Source organism: Panthera onca, chromosome D2 (genome assembly GCF_046562875.1).
Source record: "Panthera onca isolate mPanOnc1 chromosome D2, mPanOnc1 haplotype 2, whole genome shotgun sequence".
In the NCBI taxonomy this organism is placed as follows: domain Eukaryota; kingdom Metazoa; phylum Chordata; class Mammalia; order Carnivora; family Felidae; genus Panthera; species Panthera onca.
The window spans coordinates 3,097,403-3,123,228 of NC_138349.1; the positions used below are offsets into that span (position 1 = coordinate 3,097,403).

General features: G+C 51.7%; 1 long non-coding RNA gene across 1 annotated transcript in view; it reads right to left on the bottom strand.

Annotated features, from left to right (window-relative positions):
• LOC132684752 (uncharacterized) overlaps positions 1 to 22,396 on the bottom strand; it is a 57,923-nt gene extending 35,527 nt beyond the window's left edge. Inside the window, exons 1-4 of the long non-coding RNA XR_013550604.2 lie at positions 20,572 to 22,396; positions 19,566 to 20,095; positions 19,105 to 19,251; positions 18,119 to 18,216 (exon numbers count right to left, since the gene is read on the bottom strand). This is a non-coding gene — a long non-coding RNA (uncharacterized LOC132684752). The remainder of the gene's footprint in view (positions 1 to 18,118; positions 18,217 to 19,104; positions 19,252 to 19,565; positions 20,096 to 20,571) is intronic.
• Between the last annotated feature and the right edge of the window lie 3,430 nt (positions 22,397 to 25,826).

The following is a 25,826-nucleotide window of genomic DNA, read 5'->3' on the forward strand; positions in this document are numbered from 1 at the left end:
CAGTTTTTAAAATTGCATCTATAAATAATGGCCTTTTCATACAGAAAACTCCAGGCTCAAAGAGCTTCACTGGTAAATTCTACCCAATACCTCAGAAAGAAACAAGACCGATGTTACCGCACTCTTTCGGAGAAGAGAGGAAGAGGCATCACTTCCCAACACGCCCCGTGAGTCCAGCATTAAGCCCAACACCAAACTTTGGTGATAATGAAAGAGAAGAAAATGATAGGCCAATATTTTTTCTTCAACAGAGATACAAAAATTCATTACAAAATAACAGCAAATTACGTCCAGCAGTATGTCATAACCAAGTGAGTGCACTCAGAATACAAAGTTAATATCTGAAGATTAATTGTAATTCACTACTTAGAGTAAGAAAACCAACCATATAATCATCCTAACAGGGGCAGAGAAAGTATTTGATAAGATTCAACTCATTCAACGCACTCATTGTGAAAACTCTCAGCAAGCCGGGAACAGAAGGAGGCACCCTCCATGAGGTAAGAGGCACCCTGAGAAGGCTGTGCTTAGCAAGCACCATGCTCGATGGCCAGAAGTGGAATGATCTTCCCCAAAGAAAAGGAACATGCCAAGGACGGCCACTCTTTCCACTTCTATTCCACAGCAAGTGGAGGTGATAACCAGTGAGATAAGGCAAGAAAAAGAAATGAGATGTATAAAAATGGGAGTGGAAAAAGTAAAACTCTTTTCTCCTCACAGGTGATATGATTCTATGGGGAGAAAATCCTAATCTAAAGGAAAACTACTAAAAACTAGGTAAATTTTTCGAGGTTGTGAGGTTCAAGAACAAAACTAAAAAGGTTAACGAGTCAAGGTCGCAAACGAAAAGGAAGTGTAAGAAATTGTCACGGGTTGGAGGAGACCAAGGAGGTGTGACAAGCAAACGGACTGGATCCTGGAACAGAACAACGTTGGTGGAGAAACCGGAGTGAAGCCATAGTTAATGGTATTTACCAGTTAATTTCTTAGTTGAGACCACTGTACGGCTGGAAGCTGAGTAACATTCCGTTGTGTGGATGAATCACTATTTTGTTTATCCCTTCACCCGTCACTGGACATCTGAGGTTGCTTCCAAGTTTTGGCTATTGTGAATAACGCCGCTGTGAACATCGATATACAGATACCTGTTTCAAGAAAAGTTCTGTCTCTTGACTGGGGTGTTAGTCACACAGGTATGTGTTTTCAAAGTTCACTAAATGACACACTGAAAGCCTGTGAACTAACCTAGTTCTGTCAAACCCTACCACCGCGGGCCTCAGGGATGGTCTTGTACTCCCTCTGTACCGCTGCCCTCCCCCACTCCTGACATGCACCTGCTGGCCTGCACCTTGGAGGCTTGGGAGGAAAGCTATAGCCTTGAGCGGGGGCGGGGGGGGGGCACTTGCTTGAACACATCACTCAACCCACCCTCCGCGAGTCACTTGCGCGAGGGGAATAGCTGGCCTTCCCAGGAGACCCCGCTGGTTGGCCCTGTGCACCTCACAGGACTCAGGCCTTGGTCTAGTCCGCCCCGGGCGCTTCACTCTTTGCATCCAAGCCCCTGGACGCAGCCTGCGTCACCTAGGGTGGCTGTGCCTGCATTCAGTGGGAAGTGGCCTGTGCTCCTGGGCCGTCCCCACCCAGGGTTCCCCACACAGAGAGCAGCAGGCTTCTGAGCATTTCGGGGAAGACTCTATTTTTTTTTTTCTTCCGACAAATAAACAATAGAATTGAAATGGTTTATGGCCTCACTTTCCTGGAAGAAAGTTCTGTGTTGCATTAATAAAGAGAAACAGTAGGAATCACGGCAAAAATAACAAACACGCACTCTGCTGGAAAGGAGGTGCCGAAGCTTTCTCTAGGGGCCCTCTGCTACTCCTGAGCTGGTTCTTCCCCGAAATAAGTTCGATCTGTCTTCAAAAATAATTAAAGGGCTTACATTTCCACGGGGACAAATGGAACAGTGCAAACTCGGAAGGTGAGTGCCCTCTCCCAGCGCACAGCGCCTACCTGCTGGGGTGCCTCGCTTGGCAAACCGGGACCGTGCGGTCTCCTGCTCAGCCGTTCCACATGCTGGGAATGGGATCCACGGCGCATCCCCAGTGTGCTGGTAGCGGGTGTGGGCGAGTCCCGCCAGGCAGGCCCCTAGAGGCCCAGGAAGGGCAGCAGAACCCCTAACCTGAACCCCCCGGGGCTTCCCAGGCTGGCCTGTGTCCCTCGTGCTGCTGGAGGGGAGCTCTGCCCTGAGCGAGAATGGCTGCCGAGCCTGCAGCTCAGAACAGAAGCCGCCCGCCCCAAGAGCACCTTGAACCCAGCAAAGTCCACACCCAGGCAGGTCACAGACGACGGTAGCGTTTGGAACAGGTTACCCTTCCTGCAGGGCCTGACAGGTGGTTTCCAAAGGTCACAGAATCTGTAGAGGCTTCCTGACTGCACAGCGTTTGGCCACCTTCCACCTACTCCCATCCCTCTGGGTCTCTCTGCCCGAGGTCAAGGGTCGGGGCCGCTCTCCACCCTAGGTCTAGTTGGGAGGACCTCTCACACACCCACTAGCGTGGACTGGCCCTGGGTGGCTGCGGTGGCCCCAGGCTGCCCTGAAGTCTTTCAGCCACTTGCTAATGTCCCGGTGGTTTCTCAAAGCTCCCTTCTTTTTCTCCCCCATAAACTTATCTTTAGGAATGGCTGTTTGAGTTACAAAGCACACAACCTGTCATCGGTTAATTCCTGCAACAATATACCGGCATTTGGATGGGTAGACCAGTAAACGTTAAAACCTACACAAAAATATTACCATCGACAACATCAAAATGTCATCAATCCCAACAGCATCGGCTATCTGGTGAACTGCAGCCACATTAGGGTTTAATTCAGAAATAGCCCCACGCGCGCAAAACATCCAAAGGAAGGCCTTTTCAGTTAAAAATAAAAGTAAAACGACTCAGTGTAAACGTGGGTTGTATTAATGCAGCGAGCCCAGAGAACCTTTCCTGAGGTTGCGAAAAAGAACATATGGTGCCCATTTAAAATTCACCAATTACACAGAAGAGGTCAGGGATGAAACCATTTACCGAAGTCAGAAACCTGGTAAGCTGGGGGGTGGGGCCACAGGCAGGTTCCCCGGGGCCTTCTCCGCCACGCCGGCCGCACCGGGCACGAAGCAAGGCCAGCCAGACCCACGTCCCCGCCGAGGCTGCTGCCGCCTCAGGGGAGGACGCCTGGCACAGTGGGCTCGCCGGACGGGAGTGTCTCACCCTCTGTGGCTGATGGCACGACTCTGCTGGTGGCCGATGCGGTCTGCGTTTCCCCCACTTTTCTCGCTGGCTTATTTAGCGGGTGGGAAACGGCAAGATGTACTTACTTCTAAGCTGATTTTATTTTGTCACCCCCATCTTTAGGGGTTGTTCCTTAAAATAAATCACCCAAAGACCTTGGGAGCTGTCTGGTTTTCAGAGAATCTGCTCCCTCCTCAGTCCCCTTCCAGGGCTGGTGACCGTCGGGCACGTATGTAGCTTGCAGTCAACACACCTCTTAACAAACACAGGGAAGATATTGCTACTGCCTCGGGAAAGAGGTCAGGAAACACCGGGGTTTAAGAAAATCTGTAAAAAGATTATCAAGCAAATCATTTCCAGACACCATTTCGGTTTAGAGGCTCCTGGTAAAGGAGAGGGACCACTGACCAAGCAAGGGACACCCTCCGAGACCAACACCCAAAGATGGTGACACTCAGCTCAGCTCACCAGATACAATAGCAGTGACTCTAAAAATAAAAATATTTGGGGGGAAGCACATTAAGCCTTGCACTTAAACTGAAACTTGATCAGAATGTTTGAGCTTACATTTTTTTCATGTGCTAAATTAAAAACGAGGGGCGCCGGGGGGGCTCAGTAGATAAAGCGTCTGACTCTTGATTTCGGCTCAGGTCATTATCTCACGGTTCGCGGGATCAAGCCCCACCTTGGGCTTTGCACTGACAGCACGGGGCCTGCTCGGGGTTCTCTCTCTCTGACCCTCCCCTACTTGCGTATGCACATACTCTCTCAAAATAAATAAACATTAAAAAAAAACCTGAACATTTTCTCATGGGGAATTTCAAACATCTATAAACAGAATACCACAATGAGCCCCATACACCTATGATCCGGCTTCCACATCCTGCCACCCCACCAGCCTTGCTTCACTTATGTCCCTTCCCCGCCCCCCCCCCTCCCCCCCAGTCACTTCCCTTTCAGGTAAAATTTACATACTCTGAAACACACAAATCTTAACTGTACATGGTTGACAAATGACACATTCATTCACTTACATCGCCACGAAGATAAAGATCTTTCATCACCCCATGAAGCTCCCTCCTGCCCCTTCCCAGTTGACCCACCCCCCCACTCCAGGAAACCAGCCTTCTGAAATTTTCAACATGGATTGGGTCTGCATCATCTAAATGACAGCGTGTGTATTCTTCTGTGTTTGCCCTCTTGCTACTTGCACATATAGATGGTTCATTTTTATTGCTGAGTAGTGGTCCGTTGAATGGATACCCTACAAATTTATCCTTCCTTTCATCCATTCTTCTGTTGGCTGCCATTTAGGTTGTCTCCAGTTTAAAAACAAATTGTTTTAACGTTTATTTATTTTTGAAGGCGAGACCGCGTGTGAGCGGGGGAGGGGCAGAGAGAGGGAGACGCAGAATCCGAAATGGGCTCCAGGCTCTGAGCTGTCGGCACAGAGCCCGACGCGGGGCTCGAACTCATGAACTGCAAGACCATGACCCAAGCTGAATTTGGCTGCTTAACCAACTGAGCCACCCAGGCACACCCTGTTTCCAATTTTTTAATTATTATGAATATGACTGCTAAAATCTCCCGGCATTATTTTTCTGTTTTTGTTTTGTTTTGTTTTGTTTTTTTCAGATTGTTCTTTCTCCTTAGACTCTTTGCATTTCTAAATGCAATTCAAAAAATAGTCAACTTCTACAAAAGCCCTCTGGGATTATAATTCCTGCTGGGATTGCTTTGAAATTTTAGATCAGTTTTCGGAGCACTGACATCTTAACGATATGAATTTTCCAATCCATAAACAAAGGATGTTCATTTAGGCCCTCACTCTCATTAAGAAACATTTTATAGCTCTCAGAATAGAGGTCTTGCACACTATTCATTCAGTCTACTTCTAAGTATTTTGTTTTTTAATGTCGTTATAAAATGTATTACTTTTGACTTTTCCAGTTGTTTCCACTTGTTTGCTGATAATATATAGAGATGCCATTGATTTTTTGTATGTTGGCCTTACATCCATGACCTTGCTAAATTCACATTATTTTGATAGTTTCTACTTGTTGGTTCATTAGGATTTCATAAGTGTACATTCAAGCTACCTGCAAATTAGAGACTTTTCCTTCCTTTCCATCGCGACGAGTTTGGCTATCCTCGTTTCACTGCACAGGCTAGAGGTTAAGATAAACGCTGAACAGAAATACAGCAGACATACTGCCTTGCTTGTCATCTTGGGGGAAAAACCTGTAACATTTCACCTTTAAGTAGTTAGCTATGCACTCTTCAAAGATGCTTTTCATCAGAATGAGAATGTTCCTTTTTATTCCTACCTTGCAGAGAGTTGTTTTAATGAATGTTGAATTTTTTCAAATGATCTTCTGCATCTATTGAGATGATCTTTATTTCTTCCTTTATTTTGTCAATATGGCAAATTATATCAATTTTCGGCACTGAACCAACCTTGCATTCTGGGGATATTTGTTATTGCTTGGTTTTCACCAGGTGATATTTTGTGAAAAAAATTCTTTTTGCGTCTATGTTCATGAAAGATTTTGGTTTACGAATATTTTTCTTGTTAACATCTTTGTCAGGTTTTAGCACAAGAATTATTACTATTCCAAATCTGCTCTATTAAAATTTTCACTACATGGGAGTTAAATGTAAAGAGAGCCAAAACGGTGTGTACACACGTGCGCGCGTACACACACACACACACACACACTCGCCATGGGAAGATCGCTCCAGCAGTCAGCAGTGCTGCGGAGAGGCAGGTGACAGGGAGCCATTCAGGAGTGTGACGGACTGGGGCAAGTCTGCAGGGTTCTGGCTCACAGTCTGCAAGGAGCCTCACTCTCTCCTGTTCTGGGCTCCTGAGAGAGCTGTGCTTTGCTTGCCCTTCTGACACCTGCCACGTGGGCCCTCAAAGCTGAGGCTGCAGAAGCAGACCCCACTGGAACCCGCTCTCTAAACAACAGAGCAGAATCCATCAGGGACTGAAATTTGGGTGACTTCCTCGCATGACTTCCTTGCACAACAGCGTGACATATTTCCGTAGGAGGCAACGTAGGTGGGTTCCATACTCTTGTCTAATGTTTCAGTGTGGAATAAAAGCCCAAGGCCAATTTTTTCAAGTACTTGAGTCTCTCGCTTGAACCATGGTTATCAAGTCCACATGGGCAGACCCAGTCCTTGGAAGGACAGCGGGGTCATTCATTCTGGAGGTCAAGGGCATCTTTGGAGACATGTAGATTTCATCACCTGCTGAAAGCACTCCCTGCTCTATCTCTACACCACTCTGTGATCTGAAGTGGTCTCACTTTCCTCTTAGGATAGTCTCCACTAGAATTAAACCCCACCGGGGCGGCAATACACCTGTCCCACCCAGTTAACATCCTGAGAGCCCAGAACAGTCTTCAGCACGTGGCAGACACTCAAACCTTTTGCTGGAAGAATGAATTAATTAACCGGTGTATAAGGCAGCAATTGTGTTTTGTAGATTGTAGGTCCCTTTGAAAAGTGCCCAGTTCAATTCCTTTGGAGAAAACTTGAGACTTCAGTGACAAAAGGCCTGATTTGAGCTCCCCATCTGCTGCTACAATCCACAGGTCTTGGCAAGTTTTAAATCCAAGCCTCAGTTTCCCTGTTGTGAACGGGTGGAAGGGTCCTCACCTTGCATGGCTGGCACGGCTCTGTGCAGATGCGAGGTGTAGCTGGGATTTTAATGCAGAGGAAACAACTGTCCAGCAAGATAACATGGCTGGCCCAGGACCCTGTGGTCCGTACAGAAGGTTGCTTGCTGGGACCCAGGTAGGACTTTTGTTATTCGGTGTCTTTTGTTTTGTTTTTGGGTTTTTTTTTTTTTTTTTTTTTTTTTTTTTGTATTGGAAATTATCACATGGTTAGACTTGCATTTTTAAATTGCTTCACTATAGAAGTTTCAATATGAGCTATCTAGGAGGGAAAGGAAACCTTTTTTCTTTTGAAGCACCAGTTAGTTGGTGTTAAAAACTTCCTCATAAAAGGACTTGCAACACAAGAGTCCAAAAGTTGACAGGATTGGGAAGCTTTCTTCTACTTTAATGCTGAAACTCAGGTCACAATGAATTTCTTCTCAAGCGTGGAGTTTTCTTTGCTCAAGGTTTACAAGACTTTGTAGGAAGAACAGTTGTATGTGCTCATCAAAAATAGAAGGTAGCTGATGGGAGTGGACACGTTCAGCGTGAATATTTGTACAGGGGTCGGCGGCTTTTAAATTTGCATCTTGATCTAAATGTATCTGCTGATTTCCCATCTGCTAATATTTCCCCATCTGCTAAATACCTGCTACCAGGGGAAGCGGATGCCTTTGTCATTCCTCTGCTTAACCTCCACGTCCCCTTCACCTGAACTTGGAAACAGCACCAGCGTCCCTACGGGCACACACACAGACGCACGCACGAACCTGCGCTCTAACCATGGACAATGCCCAGCCCGGGGAGCCCCACTGGAGAGAACGCGGTCAAGGCCGGGATCTGCGTCCCCAAGGCCACGCTGGGTGTTGGCCTCCGCCTCTGCGGAGCTCAGAGCTTAGGAAGCACTGTCTGCTCCGGGACACGAGGCCAGCCCTAGAGAAAAGGTGTGTCTGTCTAATATCCGCTACAAACAACACAGCCGAGAAGGCAAAGATATCACACCACGGGTTGCAGGTGAGAAAAGAGGCGTCCGCAAACACAGCTGTGGCGGCGAGAAGCCAGCAGGCATCTCGTGCAGTTGAGACCCTCCCTTCCCAGGGCCAGAATGTTCTGGATGTGGCTTTGGTGCCCAGGAAAGGGCTGGAGCTTCAGCACAAGGGGCACTGTCTGCACCCCCAGTGTCTACACCATCTTCAGGACTGGTGCGGGGTGGGGGGGGGGGTTGGTGTTGTGTGGACCACGTTGTGTGGACACGTGGCACCCTGGGGCTTGCGCCCTCACACACACTGCCTCTCTCCCGGAGCGACGTGGGTGAGCTCCTGAGCTTGCCTCGTCTGTGTCTATCATTCACGCCACAATAGGATTCCCTTTGTTTGCTTTTAAACCCTAAGAAGCCAGAGAGCTCCAGCTGCCCAGCTCGGGGGTCCCCGAGAAGGGTCTGACGGAGAAGGTAGCTCTCTGGTGCGGCCGCTGCCCCCCCTCCCCGGGTGGGCCAGCACTCCAGCGTCCAGACATCACAACCGACACCAGGGACGGAGAATGAAATGGCCCCAAAGAGCCAGAGTTCCGTTTTGTGCTTAAAATCAAGTCCGTCCCGTGAGGTGCCAGCTGTGTAGACACTTGATTGATGGTGGCAAATAATGGTTCTCGGTTTTGCTGGGAGCCTGCCTTCGTCAGAAGCCAGAGATGAATAAAATATACGCGAGCACATCAAATATAGTGCAAGGACAACATATACAAACAGTACATTAAGCATTATGGGAGACAGTAAAGACCTGGAAAAACAGATCTGAGTTGGCAGATGGGCTCCAGTTCCGGGTCTGTCTGCGCAAACGGGGAACCGCGCGGCGGACTTCTCCTCGTGGCCCTCCAGTTCCGGGAACAGGTCATTAGGTGGAAAATCCCAACACGTTAATTCCGCCACCCCTCCCTCGCTGACTTCCCGGCTCCCGCGGAGGGGCTCGGCCACCGCAGCCCCTGCTCGCCAGGCCCTGGGCTTCCCTCCACGCCGAGTGCAGTGTCGACAAAAATGCTACACTGACATTTCTCTCTTGCTCTCAATTACATGTAGGCTTTTCACTGCCAGTATAAAATACATAGTGTGCTCCGGCGAGATCCACTGTACTGGGGTCAGCGGGAACTCATTGTCCTTTTTGCTTCACAACAAGACAATACTGACATCTGTAAGATTCGTTGTAAATAATCTGAGCGCTCCAGGCACAGAGCGGTGGGCAGGAGCGGGGAGAAGAAAGCCAAGAGGGAGGTGCGGACAGAGAGAGAGACAGGGATGCCGCCGCTGACTGGATTGCAAGCCACTGGGAACCCTGGGGCGTCTGGGGGAGGCGGCACTCGAAGGCCTGCATCATTTAGGAGGAAGACGAGCACCTGGCGGATAGCTGCACGACGACATTGGCCGAGACGCCTACCGCGGACAGCCTCCGCTACCAACGCGGATTCATCCCGAACAGTGTCACAGCGCGGGGACCTGGACAGGGCTCGCTGTCGTGTCCGTCCTCCAGCAGGGCCACGGGCCGAGAGCCACGCGTGGCCTCCAATTCTGACGGGGGCGGCAGGAGCGCGGGATGCCGACGAGCTTCCGTGGAGTCACCGGGCGGACGGTTCACGTCGATAGGCTCGAATGGGGTGCGTTGGCCCGCACAAAGACCCGGACGCCCCAGGGCCGAGCGGGCGCGGGCCCCACCGCAGAACCGCCTGCCCTTTAAGGCGGTGTGTGAGAAAACCAAAAGCGTGTTTGGTAACCAGACAGCAGCTGTTCTCCAAAGGAGAGCTTTCCCGTGGAAGAGAAGTTTGGCTGCAGGCAGGGTGCTGCGTCGGGATGACAAAGGGCTACAGAGGAGGAAGACACTCCAGCGGAGCTTCCCGACAGGCCTGGAGCCCACGCGTCTGCCCGCGTCAGAGGTGCACCTGTGCCCCCGAGGGGCCACACGCACGCGTGGGCCCGAGTGCGCGCCTGTACACGCGTGCGTGTCCCAGGCGGCGCCCCGGGGCTGTGGTTTGGGAGCCCGTGGGTAGAGCCGACGGCGGGCTGTCTGCTCAGGCGCTCGGCGGCGGCCAGCCAGGCTTCTCCGGGTGTGAGGGGACCGAGGTGCATCCCAGAGTCACGGGCGGGCCTGACGGCGCTGCGGCCTGGCCATGAATTCACCCGCACTCGGGACTTCTGACCTTCAAGACGAGCGCTCTTCAGCCTGCGCCTTTTCCCTTTGGTCCCATCCAGAAAAGTGAGCATGTGATTCCAATTTGAAATTAAAAGTCATGTCTGAATAACAGAACTGCATTCTCATTTCCTAATACCCTGGTTTTTACTACTTTGCATTCAACTGTGAAAAGTCTTTTAAAACTCGGAACAGCAGTAAAACTTGAATGAATTTTTGACCCATTATTGCATAGCGGGTGTGCCTTCCAAGTAGGAGAGACTGCCAAGTTCTCCCCACCTAATATTTCCACTTTAATTGTGCCACTTGAGAAATTTACGTGCCTCAAAATATGGCATGAATCTTAGGCTTATTGCAGTATCATTAGCAGCAACATTTAAGCAACATCTGTGTGCTATAGAACTAATTGAAGTAGCAGAAGTGGCAGCTGTAAATCCACAGGAAGATGGCAGTTTGTACCCAGCACTGCTGAGTTAGCTGCTAACTGTCAGCCTGTTCCCGCAATCTGGTCTCGAGCACCACGGCACAGGCACACAGTGTCCAAAAAAATACAGCGGGTAGGCTAATGATCCCATTAACCACTTTGCTGCACGGATTTGGCTGTTTTTCCCGTTTCCTTGTTGAATTTCATTATAAATTTCTCCATTCCTGTAAAAAGTCCAGCGTGAGACGTGTCTGACTTTAAACTACTTACCTGAGCCGGGAAACGCTTGTCTGGCCAGACCGAACCGAGGATTGATTTTTTTGTTATTTAATAATTTTGCTCCCCTCACTCCTTTCGATTGCTTAAACATTTTTATCACATGCGTCTCTGTAAAAAATAACTTTAAAATCCCTAGTAATGTTGATATTTAAAGCAACGGCATTTTCTTCCCACGGACATAACATTTTCAATAATCAATACAAGATGGCAACCATAATTTATTAGCAGTAGGGGGAGGAGTGTGGGGGCAAGCGCTTGCCTGGTGTAAAGGGATCGGGCTGTCCGAGAGACTGGAGGGTCTGGTCTGTCTGTTGACTCACCAGGTTGACATGCCAGGGCCGATGAGTGACAGGCCGGCCGCATGCTGGTTCAGACCCAAAAGGCATCGACTGTTTTCCTTTCTTCGATATTAAGAAAAACGATACCGAGTCTTCCCTATAGAGAGTGAGCTAAGCTGGGAGTGAGGAATTACCAAGATGCCTCTTTCTGCAGAGGAAACAAGGGTGTCGGAGCCACTGTCTGTATTCAGGATATTTCCTCCATCAAGCACAACTGGAAAAAATATTTCTGACACCTCTCACCAAACCCAGCCCCGTCTTGCTTTTAACTCTGGGTTTGCTTGTTTCTGTCTCGGCGGCTTGTGGATGGCTCTCCCTTGGTGCCTGGCCCTCAGACAGTGATGTAACTGGTATCTCTCGAAGCACTCGCGAGTGTTGGATATACACAAAAGAAGATCTCCTTCAATATACGATGACTGGTGTGTTTGCCAACAACCCGCTTCATTAGAAAATTGGCACGTCCGGCCAGCTGCCATGTGACACGCCGTTAACTGTGGACATTTGCTGTCTTAATACTCAAGTACTCAGGGACTCGACTGATAAGGGAGAAAGTGTTCGGAATCTGCTGAACCCCACGCTTAGGGTGCCACGCCACCTCACGGTATTGAAAATCAATAGCCACGTGACTGCGGGAGGGTCAGAGGTGCCCAGAATTAACTTCCTAGTACTAAATTACTATCCCTTGTTTCTTGGCTTATTTTCTAACAATAACACGTTTTAAGGGGGCCTGGTTAGAAACCACTCACGGGCACAAAGTGGGAAAACCAGAACCGCCGGCCGACAGCTGCCAGTGTCTCCCGCCAGCCCAGGAAACATCAGGACACTGAACGCTCCATCCATCTGTAACTCGGGTTCTTTAAAATCTATTTCGTTTTTAGTGGTGGCGTTTTAATCCTCACGTGCAAGGATGGAAGCTGGTGTGGAATCCGTCCATCTCTGACTCACCACACAGTGCAGCTTAATAACAACTTGGGTGCTATCCCCACACCAGGATGGTGCTCGGGAGGTCACAGCATGACATAAAAAGGGGACAGAGATGTGCTCCTGGGAAGATTAGTTTATCAGGGAATAAGCTCCAGCACCTAACCACACAGAGTCACGTCTTCAGGTGTCACTTCTGAATGAGACTCGGCCCCATCCCCAGCCCTCACGGCCCCGTCCCCAGTCCTCAAGGCCCGTCCCTAGACCTCAGCCCCGTCCCCAGCCCTCACAGCCCGTCCCCAGCCCTCGGCCCTGTCCCTAGACCTCACGGCCCCATCCCCAGCCCTCACGGCCCCGTCCGCAGTCCTCACGGCCCGTCCCTAGACCTCAGCCCCATCCCCAGCCCTCACGGCCCGTCCCCAGCCCTCACGGCCCCGTCCCCAGCCCTCAGCCCCGTCTCCACCCCTTGGCCCTGTCCCCAGCTCTAGCTGCCAGAGCATGAGCTCTGCTCACCTTTACACTCGGGAAAGGACACATAGTTGAAAAGAGGGAGTATTGTAATAGCTTTTTTCAGAGAACTGTGGATATTCTGCTTTGATCCTACATCCGAACTGTACAAGTGGGAGTTTCTTCCAGTTCAGCTACAGAGCAGAATCTGAAACCCTGTCCATGAGCTTCCACTGCCCTGACCTCACCAGTCCATCTTGTGCTATAAAAGGTTCTCTGACCAATGTGTGATTTTGGTCATTTGGAAATCGGGTTCACTGAGGCCGATCTTCCAAATGTTGACGCAATTCATTACCTAATACTAAAAAAAGTAGTATCTGTTTATATCACAGTCTCAGAAAAATCTATTCAGAGGCTGTAAAGCTCATAGTGGTAGACATGAGTTTTCAACCGCACTGAATGACAGCCTTTAACAACTTGCCTAAAATGTTCAAATATGGAATACGTGATGCAAAGAAGCAAATGCGACACATATGTTCACGAACTATTGTAAGGATACTGGTGAATGTACCAGCCAGCCTAAGTGGAACAACATAGGACAGGACCTGAGTGTGGCTGAACGTCGAAGTTTCCTACAATATTCTATCTTTCTTCCTTTGCCCCAGAGGCAACAACTGAGTATTTATCATCCCCTTTTTCCCTTTGAAAAGGTTTTATTATGTACACGTGCATGTTCATATGTGTGTGTGCATAGGTGGTTGTATGTGTGCATAGATATTTAAAGCAACATATATCCCTCAAGACTTGAAGTTTATCGAACGCAGTACTGGAAGTCCTAGCCACAGCGATTAGACCACAAAAAGAAATGAAAGGCATTCAAATTGGTAAGGAAGACGTAAAGCGTTCACTCTTTGCAGATGACAAGATACCATATACAGAAAACCCTGGAGACTCCACCAAAAAACTACTAGAATTGATAAATGAATTCAGTAAAGTCACAGGATACAAAATCAATGTTCTGAAATCTGTTGCATTCCTATATGCTGATAATGAAGCAGTGCAAACTGAAATTAAGAGAAGAATCCAGTTTACAATGGCACCAAAAACAATAAGATACCTAGGAATAAACTTAACCAAAGAGGGGAAAGGCCTGTACTCTGAAAACCAGAACACCGATGAAAGAAATTCAAGATGATGCCAACAACTGGAAAGACATTCCCTGCTCTATTGTTAAAATATTCATATTACCCAGAGCAATTTAATGCAATCTCTATCAAAATAACAACAGTTTTCACAGCACTAGAACAAGCAATCCTAAAATTTGCATGGAACCACAAAAGACCCTAAGTGGCTAAAGCAATCTTGAAAAAGAAAAATAAAACTGAAGGTACCATAATTCCAGACTTTACTTATCCTACAAAGCTGTAGTAATCAGAACAGTATGGTACTGGCACAAAAATGGACATGCAAATCAATGGAATACAGTAGACAACTCGGAAATAAACCCACACTTCTATGGCCAATTAATCTTTGACAAGGCAAGGATACGCAATGGGAAAAAGTCTCTTCAACAAATGGTGCTGGGAAATCTGGACAGCTACATGCAAAACAATGAAGCTGGACCACTTTCTTACACCACGCACAAAAACAAACTCAAAATGGATTAAAGACCTAAGTATGAAACCTGAAATCATAAAATCCTAGGAGAGAGCATAGGCAGTAATTTCTCTGATGCCGGCCGCAGCAACTTATGTCTCCTGAGGCAAGGGAAATATAAACAAAAACAAACTATTGAGACTTTATGAAAATAGAAACTTTCTGCACAGCGAAGGAAACAATCAACAAAACTAAAAGGCACCCTAGTGAATGGAAGAAGGTATTTGCAAATAACATATCCAATAAGGGTTTAGTATCCAAAACATATAAAGAACTTCTACAACCCAAGAAACAATGCAATTAAAAAATGGGAAGACAAGGGGCGCCTGGGTGGCTCAGTCGGTTGAGCATCCGACATCGGCTCAGGTCATGATCTTGTGGTTTGTGAGTTCAAGCCCCGTGTCGGGCTCTATGCGGACAGCTCAGAGCCTGGAGCCAGCTTCGGATTCTGTGTCTACCTCTCTCTCTCTCTGTCCCTTCCCTACTCAAGCTCTGTCTCTCTCTGTCTCTCAAAAATTAATAAACATTAAAATTTTTTTTAAATAAAAAAAATGGGAAGACATGAGCAGACATCTTTCCAAAGAAGACGTCCAGATGGCCAAGAGACACATGAAAAGATGCTCGACATCACCCATCATGAGGGAAATGCAAATCAGAACCACGATGAGACCTTCCCTCACACCTGTCAGGATGTGGCTCAAATCAGAAACACAAGAAGTCGTAAGTGTTGGCGAGGACGTGGAGAAAGGGGAATCCTCTTACACTGTTGATGGGAATGCAAACTGGTGCAGCCACTCTGGAAAATGGTATAGAGGGTCTCCAGAAATTAGAGGGTAAAATTACTCTGCTTTCCAGCAACCGCACTACTAGGTGGTTGGGCGGTTACCCAAAAAGTACAAAAACACTGATTCAAACAGATACATGCACCACAATGTTTGTATAAAGCAGCATTATCTACAATAGCCAAAATAGGGAAGCAGCCCAAGTGTTCATCAATGGATGAATGGATAAAGAAGATGTGGTGTATGTATACAATGGAACGTTATTCTGCCACAAAAAAGAATGAAGTCTTGCCATTTGCAACAACATGGATGGAGCTAGGGAGAGTAATGCTAAATTAAATAAGTCAGAGAAAAGACAAATACCATATAATTTCACTCATATGTGAAATTTAAGAGTTTATTTTGAGAGAGAGCAGGTGAGAATGAGTGAACGTGTGAATGGGGGAGGGGCAGAGAGAGGGGGAGGGAAAGAGACTCCAAAGCAGGCTCAACACAGAGCCACACGTGGGGCTCGAACCCATGCACTGTGAGATCACGACCTGAGCTGAAATCAAGAGTCGGATGCTCAACCAACTGAAGGCATCCCAGGCGCCCTTCATATGTGAAATTTAAGAAGCAAAGAAGCAAAGGAAAAACAGAGAGACAGAAACCAAGAAACAGACTTTTAATTACAGAAAAGAAACTGGTGGTTGCCAGAGGGCAGATGGTGGGGGGAAAGGGGAAACAGGTGACGGGGATCAAGGTACATTTGTCATGACGAACACTCGGCAATATATACGAGTGCTGAATCACTAAACTGCACACCTGAAACTGACAGAACACTGCATGTTAACTATACTGGAATTTAATCTAAAAACTTAATAAAAGGGGCACCTGGGTGGTTCAGCCGGTTGAGTGTCTGACTTCGGCTCAGGTCATGCTCTCATGGCTCGTGGGTTCGAGCCCCGCGTCGGGCTCACTGCTGTCAGCGCAGAGCCCGCTTCAGACCTTCTGTCCACAACCCCCACCCCCCCCGCCCCTTCCCCACGTGTGCGCTCTCTTAGAAGTAAATAAATCTTTTTATAAACTTAATAATAAAAAAGCTCTTGTTTGTGACCTTTACAAAATTAGTACCGTGCCCCAGGCAGTCTCCCGCAGCCTGCTTTGTGGACTCGTGACCCCGAGACTCGCCCACACTGTGGCACGGAGCTCTACTCACTCTCCAAGTGGTGTGATTTCCACTATGCATGCACCTGTCCTTCTCTGGACGGGTGTCTGGACTGACCACTGTTTTCACTCTTGCACCCAGGCCTGGCTTCTGGGCACACACCAGACTCCCTGGGGAGTGTGCCTGGGGGAGAAATGGCTGGGCTAGGACACCAGAGGGTAACCCCACAAGACCGTGCCAAGTCACTGCACACACAGCACAGACTAACTGCCCTTTTCCAGGTCTTACAGGGGCTCTTCTTCAGGTTCCTGGAACGTTAACCATAGTCAGCTCTTAGCGTGCACGGACATTTGTGGGTGTTCAAGAGTTGATTCTAGAATGAGAAGTAGGAGAGCTTCGCTGCCCAGTGGGATCAGGACCGATGTTGAGGTGGTGGCCTTGGGCTTCACATCTTCATAGCTGGGTTGTTTGGGAGCAAAACGCTAATCCTTCTTGGGGGAAATGCCACCTATCACGGCGTGTTGTAAGGATCGCAGCCGCCAGTTCTGATGAAGGATGAAAATGTCAGCGTTTTGTTGGTAACGTCCCGTATTTACTAAAGTGCTCTCTGAAGAGGCCTGTGACAAAGAAGGCTCCGTCGTGCCAACACGGGGACCGCCATTTGACCAGACCTTACAAGGCGTTGGGTCTCAGCGCTCAGTGTGCAAAGTGCCAAGATGGACGATGCCCAGGGGAAGGCCCCGCAGGGTGTTGGAGGGCACCCAGAGGTCTCTCTTAAAATGAAGGACTTGCCAGAAGGTTCCCAGAATGCTCAGAAAGCTGGCTTTTCACCTCTGCAAGTCCCTGGTTCTTTTCTGTGTTGTCCGGGCACAAATTCTAGAAACACTTCTTTTCAGAAACTTCTTGTAGTTGGTTTGTCGAAAGCAGTTTCCCGCAAACGTGGCCAGAATGCCCAGCCACGAACCGCGTGGCTCAGGCTTCCCCGTTCTCGAAGCCGGCTCCAACCTGCGGACAAGCTTCCGTCAGATGCCTGCCTCCCCGGGCAGCGCCCTCTGTAAGTGTGGGTCTCCCGGACCGCCTCGTGGTCACTTCTGGCCCAGCAACGGCTCTCTCTGTTCACCCGCTGCCGTGTTTTTCCAGCTGCGAGAAGAGCTTCTGGGGGAGTTCTTCCAATAACCGTCATCTTGATCTTAAATGTAAACATTGTCACCGCGGTTCAAAGAGAGATTAATGGTTTGCTGACGGCTCCATACGTCCTGAGGAAATGACGCGCCAGAGAGGACACGCAATCGCCATCTTATCTCCAACGCCAGTGGAGAATCCACACCCACACGTGGCCGCGGGTGTCCCTGGGACTCACGGTAGGTGCTGCCCAGGTCTGGGGCTTGGATCTACTTTCTGAGCAACTTGCCACCTGAGAAGGAAGTGTGGCATTTGTCCCCTAAAGAGGGACACAGGAGAAAGGGCTGAGTGCCAGCTCTGCCCTCGGTGCAAACTTTGAGGCCACGGCTGGGGCTCCGTTCCAGGCACAAGATGGCAGGAGGATCACACAGGTCTGCGTGGGACAGCCTGTGGCTCTCGGCCACTCGTGATCTGCAGCCCAGCCCCAGGCCCCTCCGGCCCACTCTCTCTGGTTCCCCGAGCTGCTGCTCACACCGACTCCAGGTCGTGTGCTAGCAAGGCAAATCCACTGCGACCAGTTCGCCCACTCTCGACCCCACGCCTGCCTCCACCTGCAAAGCAGCGCGGGACACGCCATGGGCGGCCCTGGGGCTCGGGACGGCCCCTCTCGCTTAGGTCTGGGCCTCAAACCACCACGCGTCTTGACAAAGCCAGGCCCGCGGCCCTGTCAGGGCTGTGGCCTGAGTGTCAATACCAGGAGGACCGGCCAATTATACTCCACATCTGAATTCCTTATATTTTCTAAGTGTTCTACACTAATTAGTGAGTCCTGTCAGCTCTAAGGATTAGTAGCTTCTCTAAGAAGACACAGCGATGTTAAGCGACTTACCTAATTATGTAAAACACGGGATGCAGAGACGAGCAGGCTTCTCCGCCGGGCAAGGCGCCTCCGTTCTCATGGGTCCCCAGGGTGCCGGTGATGCAGTCCTGGCCTCGAGGACAGCGGGGTGCTAGGTGAGGCCCCCGTGATCTCCTTGGGGCCTGCACTCCTCACAGCCTATCTCCCCTGCCAGGAACTCGGGTCTTGTGGCCGTTCCCTGCATGGGGCGCTGGGCGAACTTCAGTGACAAAGGAGGGATTCAGAAAAGTCCACCATCCCAGGGCAGTAAGGTGAGGAAAGGCTGTAAGAGGAGGCAGGTCTTTGCAGACCTAGGGGGCTCCCGCCAGACAAAGTCAGGGCTGTAGGGGCCGTGGTGTCCCCTGATGCCTGTGAGGCCTGCCATGCACTGCTCTCCTGATTGCCATCTGGAACTTCACCCAGAGCTGACCCCACATGTCACCACACCCCCGGTGGCAAGAGTGTCGGCCTTCCCCCTTGCCCGACCATCACCACTGCCCTCTGGGCCCCTGGTTTCCTCTGCTCTAAGGTGCCTGGAGCTCCTTCTACTTGAAAGGCCTTCCATGTCCTGTCCAGCAGTAACAGGTACAGTGCATGCCCTGCCTCCTCCAGGAAGCCCCTTTTGATTTTCTGAGACAGCATGCCCCGAGCTGGGTCCTTCTCATATTGGTGTCACACGGCCCGTCTACGTGGAGGCTGCCTGGCCACCCCCCACCCCCCCTCCATGATCTCGTCTGGGCATGATCTCGTCTGGGGCATTCTCATCCACCGGCCCTGCAGGCACAGAGCAGAAGTGTGACAGGCATGTCGTCTTGAGATTAGACTGCAGCAACCAGTACGGTCTTAAGACATCTGTCGGGGGGCCCTTCTTAACCCAGTAAATACACTGTTCTTATAATCAGAGCCATTAACACATTTCCGTTGCAAAAATTTAGACTACGCAGAGAAACACAGAAAAGAAGTTTCCAACTACTCACGCTGAGTGATCACTGTAGCGCCTTGCTCTGCAGACGGTTTTTTTTTTTTTTTAAACAAGATCTACCATTTATGCATACGTCATGTCCGAGCATCATCGTCATCTTTCCCCAGCACGACGGGAACGAGATTCCTGGCTTGAGGAGCTTCTGGGAGAGAGTTCAAACATGGTGCTGTTCTCGCAGCAAGGAGGACGCCACAGCGGCTCAAGTTCAGAGGCAGCGTTATGGACGTCGGCTGAGTGTAGCCCGAGGCCCCTTGCTGGGAGGGCAGGCTTGGATAGACCCTCCTGGACTGGGGTGCCAGTGGGATAGGGAAGGGGCAGGTGGGACCCACAGTCAGCCACAAAGGCACCTGCGATGCCCCGGCAGGTTCGGGCCGAGCCCACCACAAGGTTCCACCCCTTCCCGGGAAATCCTGCTCATCTACATCTGAGACCAACTCGCTGGAAACTACAGAGTACCTGTCACGCTGCCTCCTGGTGCAGAAGTCCGATGTTTGCGTGGAGAGGTACCGACAGCTACATCCCTCTTGGTGTTGTAATGTTCAGATGCATCACGTCGAAGAGAAGGCAGCTAAATGCGGGTTCTCGGCCCTGCATGGAGCGTCCTGGTCTGGAGACGGAGCGGGAGGAGTCGGGTGCCTCGGCCGCAGGGGAGCGGAGCTGCGTGCTCAAAGCGAACGCCCTCCCTGCCGCTCGATGTGCCTCTGGTGGACGTCCCGTGGAGGCCCAGATGTGCGTCCGTCTGGAGCCGGGTGACTCTGAGTCCACGGCCGGAGGACACAGTCGGCCCTCCAGACCACGACCACACACGCTCAACACCAGCACCCTGGAGGCCAGCAGGTGGCTTTGCTTCTCTTCCGGGGTTACGGGTAAGAGAGAACTGACTTTCCAACCCCCGGGGTGGGGGACCCCTTGGCGTACGCAGAACATCAAACGTGTGAGCACTCTGGGGTCAGAGTGGTAGGGAGGAACCGGAACTCTCCTCCCTTCTTGGGGAGAGAGAGAGGGAAAAGACTCAGCAACTGTCAGAGGTACGATCTGTAGCTTTTCTCAGCACCACTACAGGTTTAAAGTAACTTGGTCTGCGTTACATAGAATGTGTTTTCTGTCATAAAATTGTATAATAGTTTATCCTAATTTTTTTATTTTTACTCATTTATTTATTTTAAATTAAAAAAATTTTTTTTAACTTTATTCATTTTTGAGAGACAGAGAGAGAGTATGAGCAGGGAAGGGGCAGAGAGAGAGGGAGACACAGAAACAGAAGCGGGCTCCAGGCTCCCAGCTGTCAGCACAGAGCCTGACACGGGGCTCAAACTCGCGGACCACGAGATCATGACCTGAGCCGAAGTCGGCCATTCAACCCCCTGAGCCACTCAAGCAACCCTGTAATAGTTTATTCTAACAAAATTATAAAGTTCTTAGCTGAATGTCCCCCCTGCCCGCCAGGCACCATGCTGCCTACCTCTGTCTCAGCCCTTGTAGTCACCCAGAGTCAGAGATGGGGCGGGTCCTTCGTGGTCTGCAGGGGGGGCCGAGGCAGTGGCGAGGGCGGGGACGTGGACCCCAGGCGGTTCTTGGCCACTGCTCTGGACGCACCTGTTTCTGGGAAAAGCAGCAGAGTCACAGGCTTCCAGTGCAGGAAGCAATGAGGCTGGCACATCCCTGCCTTTCACATCTTCCACTGTTGACAGCTTCTGTTTTATAAAACGCATTGAGAAACAGGGGAAAATGCCTCCTGCCCTCATGCGATAAGCTGATTAACGAGATTTTAGTTGTTCTGTCCCAATGTCTGTACCGCCACCACCCCCTCCGATGCTCCCGGCTGTGGGCCCTTGTGCTCGGGCCCCTTCTCCGCTCAGATGGTGTCTTGCTTTACACCCCTTCCCCCCTGGCCTTCAGGTGTCTGCACATAAATGCCCGCGAGGAGGCCCCGGACCAGGGCAGGCTCCCGAGGTGGCCCTGGGGATCGGCATGGCCACGTGCAGTTGGCAAGGACCCGCCCCAGGGCCCCGTGGAGGTGGTGGATGAGTGAGGGCCTCTTGCCAGCACCCCAGCACCCCCGTACCCCTGGTCAGCCCCGCGTGGTGCCGGGACCAGCTCTGGCCAGCCAGGGTTTTCTGGTAATGTTCATCCACTGCTGCTTTCGGAAGCCAGCTGGGAAGTAAATGATGCTGGGTGGTGATTTCCAAATTCCCTATCAGACACATTCTCTGCCACTCTGGAACTCGAAAGCCACACTCTGGACAGAACCAATGATGACACCAGAATCTCGAGGAATCATGCCCAAGAAAACAGCTCCTCCCCATTCCTGAGGCATGTGCCCAATGCATGCAACTGTGCAGCACAGACCCGCTGGTGTCCCCCAAGGCTCTGATGCCAGCAAGAAAAGTCCCCTGTCACCCACGGCTTCCCTCGGGGCCCCTGAGCCAGGCTCTTGGGGGAGTTGGCACAGCCTCAGGAGACGGGATGGAAAAGCAGGTACGTAAATCAGAATGCACCCAGGCGGAGCCCTCTCCAGATCCTCCCGTGTACCTGCACCCCCCCTCTGCCAGGGCTGAGGCCTGACTCGAGCCAAGAAAGCTGGTGGGGAGACACTAATCTCCACCTAGGAGTCTGCTGCCCCTGTGATCTGCTCCCACAGGGCCTAGTGTAGGTAAGTTAAGCCATTAAAACCCTAAGAAAGAGAGCCCTTGGCCAAACGTAAGGTGCTCCCATTCTTTTGGGCTGGGGACAGACAGCTGTTCCCTCCACGTTATGGACTCTGGCCTACAAGCACTGCTTCACAATGTCTCATCAGGACTGTGACTGTCCCTTGAAGACAGCCCGTGGGGGCTGGCATAGCATAGCTGTGCCCACCCCTTCTATGAACCAGACATTTCAAATGTCACTTCTCCTTGGATCCTGTGCTTTTTCCAGGAAAGCAAGCAAAAATTAATAGAAACACTGCTGGAAACTTCCTTGGGAACACCCTCTTCAAATGGAGAACTTACTTCCTGAGGAACACAGGGTCCTCTGTCAGCCTGTCTCTACCACGTTGTGGGCCCAGACCCAGGGGGCTGTCAGGAGCCAAATCCCTCCTGTGGGGTCTCCACTTGGGTTCTAGAGGTTCTCGGAGAGGCTGGGGGTCACAGGGCGGCGCCCACAGCACTAGGCGGGAATTGCAGATACCAGGGCTCTTGAGTTTCCAAAACACTGAGAATGGCTCCTCTCTCCCTCCTTGCAGAAGTCACACATGCCCCCAATCACACCAGTGTAGCCCCTGGTGTGAGGAAGGGGCTCAGAAGACCCCTTCTGCAGAGAAAGCGGTCACGCACACACAGTAGAACCTTCCAGCCCCTTCTTCTTGGGGCAGGTACATACACTGTGAGGCTTTGTGCCAACTTTCCTTCCCTGCGCCAGAGGCGGGCCGTCCAGGAAGATACACAGAGGCTGAGGCTAAACACCTCACCCCTTCCCGAATCAACATCCCGACGGATTTGACCCGGTCTCTTACTGATGGACCGTTAGAGTGATTCCTTTTTTAGTATCATAAGCACAACTTTGAGGAACATCCTCCACCACTCCTGTTTCTTTGGAGGGATGATTCTGTTACTACTACCTTTACTTTTATGTGGCCTGGAGAGTCTTCTGGGCTGTCACATGGGACAGTCTCTCCAAGGTGAGCCCCATCCTGGCTGCTGTGCAAACTCCACCCCGAGGACCTGCCTGCATCAGGTTGGGTGCTGACCATGCCTTCCTTGGTTCTGTTCTCCCCCCCAAGTCCCTCTTCTGGCTCTGCAATGCACTTGCCTGTAGCCTTAGACAAGTCCTGAAACCTTGGGCCTGTTTCCCTACCTGGAGGACAGAGGAAGCAGTGGGATCAGCTCTATTCAAGGTAGAGCCTGTCTCTACCAGCTCATGGAACGTGGGCTGTGGGATCTGCTGGGCTCAAGAAAGGTTAGGAAGCAGGTAGGAGACGGAGGTCTGTGCCAGGAAAGGCTGTTGGCAGAGGGTGGGGCGGGGTGGGGCAGGGACTATGGTGCCAAAGCGTGAGGCATGGGCAGCTCCGGGTGAATTGAGGCTCTGCTGATTGGGGTGGCAGGTAGAGGATGGCCTTGCCTGCGGGCCTGGGGCCGGCGTCCAGGCCTTGCTGTCCCCAGGAGCTCTGCTCAGCCTATGAGCAGACAGACAAGCAATCCTTGGCAAAACGGTGGCTGTGCTTGGAGGGAAAGGACAGGACAGAGGATGGAGAGCTGGCTGTCCCAGCAGGTGTCTTGGGAGGCCTCCCCAGGGTGGGGCACAGGGGGCAGAGCATTCTGAGGGGAGCACTCCTGCAGGGAGGTCCACGCGGACCCCACCTCCTGGGAGAAGGGGCAGAGTGGCCATGGGTGACAGGGACACGAGAGCCTGCCTGGCAGAGGAAGCCGGGAGCCGTGTGTCTGAGTTGTGTGGCTGGGCGCACACCCAGGGGGCTCTGCTGAGGTCTGAGAGGCAGTGGGGTGCAGGGCGGGCCCGGCACGTGCTGGCCCGTAGGTTCTGGGGAGACCATGCTCATGGGCAGTCCCAGCAGAATGCCACGTGCAGCCAGTGCCTCGCTGGCGGGGCTGGTTTATGCCACCTGAACCCAGAGTACCTGTGCATGGGGGCCGAGGAGTGATGATCTGCACGGGCTGCTCCCTGATCCCCACACTTACCCGAGGGCCACGCCGCCCCAGGCCTTTCCACGTCCGGGCGGTGAGGCTGGACCATCTGCACGCCACCTGGAACAGACACATCCTCTGGTGGCCAGGAGGGGTCCTGAGGAACAGACTGTGGTTCCTGGGCACAGCCCTCCTTGGGGGCCTCCTCTCTCCTTTCCAGACGCCTGTTCCACCCAGTTCAAGGTTGGCACGGACATCTGCAGACACTGTCCTCACAGAGGTGGAGGCTGTGTGTCTGGGCGAGGTCATGTGTTCAGTGGACTGGGGCTCCGTGACCTCTGAAGGCACAGGGTCAGGGGCTGGGACACTCTGGGCCCACTCTCTGCCCTGGGTGTAGCCATTGGCCAGGCTAAGATGCTCCCAGGCACGGCTGGAGGATGGCGAACACAAAGACGGAGGGCCTCTGCTGGGGAGAAGGGAGGAACCACAGCCTGCTGCTGTGTCCCAGGAGAGGGATGGGGACCCACTGGCATGGGGCCCGGGGGCTCTGAGGACCACCCACAGCGGAACAGGGTCTCTGGAAGGCACTGCCCTCCCACCCCAAAGTGGGAGGCTGTCTGCACCTGTGTGCAGGGCCTGGGTGGCCTCTTCATTCCACGACCAGACTGACTTCCAGCCAACAGCTCTTCCACCGGCTCTGGGGGAGCTGGCTCCAGAATGTTCTAGAATGTTCCATTTCTGGCTCAGGACTTTTCTTCCATCCACCTCACCTGACTGGAGACTCTGACGGGGCCAGTAAGGTGGACAGTGTGGTCACGGCTACTGCTCTGCCCTCTTCAGCAAGGGTCTCAGCTGAGGCGAGTAACCTGTGAGCCCAGACTTAAGCTGTCCCGCACATTTGATGGGGTCATCAGGGCAGGGTCACCTGGGGAGGCTGCATAGGAAGAGAGGATCACAGCCAAAGCCTGTGAAGCCACGAAAGCCCTTTTCCCAAGAAAAATGGTCTAAATTGTGGTACAGAAGACCACTTGAGGGAGAATACTGAAATTCTAGAAAGAGCAGAACTACCGTGAAGAGAACATCCTAGGAACACTTGCCCATACTAGGTTTGAACTTGAGTACAGCAAAGGGTGGGCTCCCCAGGCCGGTGCATCCAGATGGCAGGTATGGGTTCACGTGCCTGCCAAGTCACAGCCCTCTTCCCAGCTCACGGGCTGTCCCCCGGCTCACGTTCCTGCCCTCGTCTTTCAACGTGCCCAGGACCCCGCTCTCGACTCTTGCTGATGAGAGCAATGGGGCCGAAGCAGCCCCGCCCCACCACCTCCTTCCGGGGGTGGGGGGACTGCCTGGGGGGTGCTGGGAGCTGTGGGCTGTGTCCAGGGATACACAGTGTGACCCCATCCCCGGATGCAGACGCCCTGCAGAGCACAGCAAGTGCGACAGGAACTCAGCAACACCTGAAGGACAAGAGGAGGAAAGATGGATCCGGAAGGCCCACCCGGAGCAGCGAGAACACAGAAGCGGGGAAGGGCCAGGTCCCCGCAGTCGGCACTCAGACAGGTGTGAACAAGAGGACACAGACGTTCCCGGTTACGGGGGAAGGTCCTCAGGGGAGGCGGCTGCAGGGAGGCCCACAGGACATCCAAGAAGGGCCGCTCCAGCGGGGTAAGCGCAGCAGCCACAACGGTGAGGGCTCTGCCCAGACGCGGCCTCTCACACAGAGGTTTCTGCTCAGAGTACTTCCCCTCTTTGGGACTCAAAAGAGCAAAGCAAGGCCTTTGAAGGAAGCATCCGGAGAACGTGCCGGGCCCAGGTCGAGCTTGCTCTGGCTGGACTAGAACCATCTGGCACTGAGGATCTGCGTTCAGCAGGAGCACCGCACGCTTATCTGGAAGGATCTATATCTGGAAGGATCTCCAAGCTGTCACAAGTTTAACACTGCCGGGGGGGTGGGGGGTCTGTCTCACTCCCCAAAGGAACCCATCCACAAGGGCTGTGAGCTCAGCCCAGCCCCCAGCCTCCTCTGTCCCGTGGGCCTCCCTCACCTGGTGGGTTGCACACGGCACAGGATGCCCCTCGTGTGGTTGCCAGGTGAGCG